Source organism: Bombus bifarius, unplaced genomic scaffold (assembly GCF_011952205.1).
Source record: "Bombus bifarius isolate JDL3187 unplaced genomic scaffold, Bbif_JDL3187 scf7180000009159_frag, whole genome shotgun sequence".
In the NCBI taxonomy this organism is placed as follows: domain Eukaryota; kingdom Metazoa; phylum Arthropoda; class Insecta; order Hymenoptera; family Apidae; genus Bombus; species Bombus bifarius.
Window position 1 is genome coordinate 7,581 of NW_022884939.1, and position 6,429 is coordinate 14,009.

Genomic DNA, 6,429 nt, shown 5'->3' on the forward strand with positions numbered 1-6,429 from the left:
CGTGGTCCTTCGCTGTAGAATCCGTAGAGTTCCCGTTGAAGTTTCCTCTTGATGCGATGAATGGATCCTGGCAGGATCGCCAATTTTGTCACGTCGATTCGGGGTAATTTCACGTTCCGCACGCAAGGTGAGAAATTCGTACTTAAATTTTGATTGTTATTAGAAAACTTATTGAACACTGACAGAGTAACAATACAGAATGGTCAAACAGCACAGAAAAGAATGTTCTTACAACGACTCGAGAGGTACTTTTTTATATCAAGGACCCGGCTCCTGTGGAGGGGCTATCGCTGGATGCCGGTCACATAGGGTTTCTATTACTGCTTAGCCATCATTTTGCTGACCAAGGTATGTGAGGCATAACCATCCCTTCGTTGCGTTCTCACGACCACCGTGACAACAGCAATCTTTAAACGCTTATAAAACCATAAGCAATCGTGAAGTTTAGAATTCGCTAATTGGGCGTCTCTCAATCCAGTTTTTGATCTTGGGTAGAAGGAGGACCTTTTTCTCCAGCAGCTTCAGATTCTCGTAATTCTCGATCAGATCAGACTTGTACATAAAGTTCAAATAATCGAGCAGAGCAACGAATGTTAAATCAGCCCAAGAGAGAGTACCATCGTAGAAGTAGCCGTCATTTTCCTTCACTTGCTGGTCCAAACGTTCTAAAATGAACGGCAGCGTCTCTTCAGCAGCCTTGCGTTTTGCAGCTTTGACCTTCTCGTCCTCCTCATACTGGAAGGCGGCAATGTCTGAAAATTTGTTTTCAGTTAAATACTGAAGATAGAATTACAATCCTTTTTAATCCTTTGTCTTGTATTGTTGACATACGTGTATCGTTCGATTAAATCAAATATTAAATCGGATTTCAACTAATAAATACCTGAACAGATATGTGCTATCTGTTATCAAGATTCTCATAAGATTTATGCAAAACAGCACTGGATACTCACTATGACGAATATCATGAATAGTATCAACAGTGGCATCAATATGGAGATTTGCCCAGTCAGTCTTTCCAGCTAAGTCATATTGTTTGGCTAAGTAACGGCAAATAGCTGTAGACCGAGCAACCTTCCTTCTATCAGCTACGAGCATAGGAAGCTGGCCATAAGGAGTCACTAAAAACATACAACTAATAGAATCAAAGATTCTATCGAACAAACAGATTATGATGCTTCTTAAATATCTAGCTTCCTGTTATCTGTTTTGGAAAGATATAATTTAATTTATTGATAATTTATCAGCAAACAAAGGGCATTGTCTCCTTAACAATACCTATTGTTCTCCCACATATCTTATAGAGCAATGGAGAGTAAACAATAATCTCTGTTATACTCTGCATAATTGTGTTCTACTTTATTTAGCTACTTTAGTTAAATTAGGAAAGATGAGATTTAAGAAACAGAACTTCTTTAAATTTTAAGCTTACAGGGCTTTATTTCTGGCCAGACGTCCTTTTTGATACGTTCATCTTCAAATGGAATACTAGCACAGCTGAAGAAGAACGGATTGGTTCTGCCAATGCCGTAACTGGGAAGTAAGTCAATTTATAGAGCGGCATCTTCCTGGAAGTATAATATATACAAAGTAAAAACGAAGAATCATTGATGACAAGAATTATATTATTACAAATTATGAAGTATAAGACAATTTAAGTAAAAAGCATCAACTACTAACTACTCGCATAGCTATTTGTATCTATATATTTTAATATAGCTTAGATATAAAATGAATATTATTTTTGGATGTAATAATGTATAAACTTGCGCCAAATATTATAACAAAATATTGCACTTTCTATTTAAGTAGGATAGACATATTACCGGCAGCATATCTTTTTTCTATAGCAATGAAATTGTTTATAAAAAAGTTTATAAGAAAACTATCAATTAATGCAAACAACGCACTTCAAAATATTAATTACATTCGCGCGATTCGTTATCTCTAGTATTAATTTAACCATATGGTTCTATACACCCAAGACCCTCTAACAGTAATTTAGTACCATTACTAGTCGAATGTACAATGTATGTTTGTATGCAACTTTCGTAACTACAAAACATTCAGCAGTGATTATATATTTTTCCAAACATAAGAAACATTTTCTAATTGCATACTTAAATTTATCGATCAATTATGAACATATGATAACATTTATTTCTTTCAACTACTAATTTTCAAATCCTCTGCTGTTCCGTTAATTGAACGACGCGCCGACTTTTCGTACAAGTATCTTGTATCTTATCTGTATTATTTAGTTATCAATAAGGAAGAAACATTTTCTAATTGTATATTTAAATTTATCGATCAATTATGAACATGTAATAACATTTATTTCTTTCAACTACTAATTTTTAAATCATCTGCTGTTCGGTTAATTGAAGGATGTCGGCTTTCTGTAGAAGTATTTCATATTTATTATTTAATTATGAATAAGGAAAAAACATACAAAATATAGTTTTTAAACGGTTTATTATTTATAAAGAGAAACTTTGACTCAGGATATATATACTATATATATACTATTTACTTACAATTTTTTTTTTAAGACTTCAAAGTCGAAACAAGCACAGGAAATTTCCAAGCCGGTTAACAGAAACTTGAATGAGACAAAAATAACCTTTAGATCTCTATATGTTCTTCTTCCCCCCTGTTGCTTCCACGTAACTCTTATCCTATTGGTGGAGCTGTGCTGATATGTGAAATTATGACTACATAAAAACATCCGGAATGATTGAATGATTTTATAGTTTAAGGTTAATAAATTTCCATAAATTAAAGTTGAAAATTTATGAGAACATGTTTTCTGTAACAAAACTTAGTAAAAACAAACTAGTAAGGTTTATAGATTCTTTAATGATTATGTATGTATTCATAAACTAATTCGATAAACATCGTTCGATAAAACGACGAACAACACACAACATTGAAGCGCGAAATTTCAAATTCAATGAAAGATAAATAACAAATATTGCGAACAAATGATATTAAATTTACAATAATCTCATGTAAGAAAAAATAAAAGGGATAAAAGTAGTACAGAAGATAGAAAAATCTATAAAACTGGTGGCTGGGAAATAGAAAATATATAAATTTATGTTATTAGAGTTTAGTACTTCTGTCGATCAAGGTGTTACGACCGTTCGCGGAGAGACGCAGTCGCAGTAGCGAGAGGCGTAAATTCTCGCTACGATTCGGTGAATCGACGCCGCGAAGTAGTCGTTCCCCTGTTTCGGTTAAGATAAGAGGTGGTTAAATGAATATGACACAGTATAGTAAGTTATATTTCACCGTTTATTCCAACAACTTATAACGAAGGCAGTTACGCTGGTGCGTATGTACGAGATTTTTTTTTTATTTATTTGTTGAAATTACAATCAATTCTCGCGTTGAGAATATGTACGAGATGAATGAGTGACTGATCTGTGGGTGTGTCCTACCCGGTGGAAGGATATTGACCGTTCGAAGGATGTGAAATCAGAACTGTCTTGGGAGACGATGCTGTCTCGGAGGAAAGCTAAGGATGGGTGTGTCTAGCGCACGGGACCATCGGATTTGTTGGTGACGATTTTAGTTAGGAGAGTGAAGGAAGTGGCTTCGTTGTTAATTGGTTAATGAAGGGTCTTAACCGCCCTCGAGAGAAAGTGGTTAGTGGGAGGAAAGTTGCAGCATACGTGAGAAAAACTAACTTTCCCTTGTCCAGTCGGGGTAGACAATAGTCTTTAGAAATTCTTCGGAAACAGACGTTTGTTTGGTTTGAAGGACCTTTTCTAGGAAATCTATGAGATTTATGGAAGGTACTTGAAACTATGGAGGATACGCTGCGAGTATCCGGTGACATCTGGTTGCCATATTGCTCGCGGTGCGACGTAACAAAATGGAATAGAAAGATTATACCACAGACGAAATTATACTTTATACTTTATTATACTTTATACTTTATTATACTTTATACTTTATTATTACATTACATCAATTGACATCTTTGGAATTACAACGATTCGATACACATTTTAACTAAATATTTTGCAATGAAACACGTATTATTAAACAACATAATCATACTAAATTAATTTAATGTGACTATTTATTATTATTATATAATAACACAGTGATGAAAGAAATAAACTGGTCAAGTAATCTAAGGAACGATAATACGTATCTATGTCAGTGACGGAGAGAAAAATTCAGATATCTGTACTTAAGTGATTACACTTATAAGTATCATTATATATTATATAAATATGATATTTCGAATGGTATCATTTATCACTCATTAAACAAGAGTGTCATATCCAGAGAAATGATTTTACATATCTTAATCTTTGCTTTGATTACGATAGTAATAATTTCTATCAAACTTGATGAGGAAGATACATGAATAATTATCTTAAAGGTGAAAATCTTGGCAAATTCATTTGTACATAAACTAACAGGAATGAATTTTAAAGATACACTCTGCTCTCAACAATTAAAGCTGTATTGTCGCAACAAAGTTTCAATAATTTTTTATGGACAACATGGCCCAGTTTGTACAAAGACTAAAAATTTTAACATTAAATTTGGATAAAAAATCTTACGGTAGAAGGAATGATATATCCTTCATTTTCGCCAATAATCTGGTCGAATTTAGTCAAGTAAAATGGTATTGTTTCGTTCAAAAGTTGATTCTTCCTCGCTTCCTTCTTTTCAGGATTCTCCTCCATGCGATAGTAGCAGATAGCTGAAACCAACCGTTACGTTCATTTGTGTTTTTCCTCCCAAACGAAGAGAAAATAAGTTGTGAAAGAAGGAGTAGCCTCTCATAGTTCCTACAATTTCTTCATTCTCTTTGCTTTCTTCAATATTGCCTCAACAAGTTCCTGTGGTTCACGATACTTGAAATATATACAATGTTACCAGCGTGGAAAGTGTCTTGGAAACTTGGAAAATCTTTCAAGAGGAACAACATTGCTAACTGAGATTCGAGAAAGGAAAGGTAAGTAAATCCTTGCTTCTACTTAGAGCTTTTTTATTTACTTCTGACGAGTAAAGTACTGTTATTAAAATTTGATTAAAAGTACCAAGAATGTCGAGATATAAACAACCATTTGTGGAAAGGTCAGGAGAAGCAGAATTATCGAATAAACGTTGTATAACTCTTAGTGATTAAGTAAGAGAAGAAAAACGAGAAAAAAGTCTTTTATCTAGGTCTTAATAAAGTATACTATATTTATCTCCATATCAAGAATAACAACAAGATATAAACAGTCTTCTAGAAATTGAGTAAATATTACATAATTACATCTTGAGCAATATTTTGCGTCTTAGCTTTTGCTTAAACATTATGATAATCTTAAATATCTGTAAATTCTTCACAGACTCTTTGCATCTTCTATACAGGTATCTCATGATCATGTGATAACACACAGGAAGAAAAAATAGAGGAAAAAACAGCGTAAAAAAAAGTTGCGTAGGAGTATCGTCGCACTACATCATTCGACAATTGATGCACGTCATGGCGATCGTCACGGTTTAAAGCAGGCCATCAAAAACACGTTTGTTATCGTACGGAAAAATCTGCGACGTTCCAGCTGTTCAGGTGCATCGAATTGTGAATCATCGGCGGTACGAAGCAAGGCGAGGGGCGTAAATAGAGAAAGAAGAGAAGGATTCGCATAAATGATAAAATATAATCGTTCGTTCCTCGTCGATGGCGGATGGATGGCTTTAATCGTGGACGATATCGATACGATTATATTTTATACATTTGAAACAAATATAAAAGACAAGCAAAAACCAGAGATACGATCGTTATGATATTATTCAATCGGTAGCCTATTTACCTCGTTTATTGTTCACCTTCTCTGTCTAGTAATAATTTTTCGATTCGACTGGCGTGACGTTACGTTGGCGGTGTAAAGACACGATTTTTGGAAGCCATCGAATTCGCGATGTCGATAGAAATCTTCAGTTGGAATCGTTGTATCATAACGTAGTCTGCTTATTGTCGATAAGAATTTACTAAACTAAAAGTGACTACTAAAAGTTTTTATCCTCTAAATTCTATCTACGATTCTATAATCTAAAAACTGACTTTTGCAAACAAACTGTAACATTCGCTTAACGGAAAGACATACGTATCTTGTTTGTACTCGTCTTTTCACAATGAATTCTTGAACGTCTGTCTCTGTGGTGAGACAAATGCAAAGTCATCTCATCAGTTACTCACCTTGCTTCAAATCTCCAAGAGTATCGACGAGCACGTCGCATATCATCGCATCCCATTCGTTCTTTCCCATTAGATCGTTCTTCCTCGCCAATTATCGCGCCACAGCGTTACTCTGCGCTACCGGTTTCCCGTCTATCTCCAGCACAGGCAGCTTTTTATAAGGCATTGCTAAGAACAAACATGTCTCATATGAACACTGTGTAGAGGGAAACGAT

General features: G+C 34.5%; 1 long non-coding RNA gene and 1 pseudogene across 3 annotated transcripts; one reads left to right on the plus strand and one right to left on the minus strand.

Annotated features, from left to right (window-relative positions):
• Window positions 1–397: 397 nt before the first annotated feature.
• On the minus strand, window positions 398–1,564 carry LOC117214116 (annotated as a pseudogene).
• A 1,674-nt stretch (window positions 1,565–3,238) lies between these two features.
• LOC117214117 lies at window positions 3,239–5,905 on the plus strand. Of its 3 annotated transcripts, none has more exons than XR_004488787.1 (3): window positions 3,239–3,278; window positions 4,697–4,981; window positions 5,386–5,905. It is a non-coding gene; the product is annotated as an uncharacterized LOC117214117 (long non-coding RNA). The 3 variants fall into 3 exon arrangements; XR_004488786.1 differs by lacking the exon at window positions 3,239–3,278 and adding an exon at window positions 3,293–3,333; XR_004488785.1 differs by lacking the exon at window positions 3,239–3,278 and having other exon boundaries at window positions 4,185–4,981.
• Window positions 5,906–6,429: the final 524 nt, after the last annotated feature.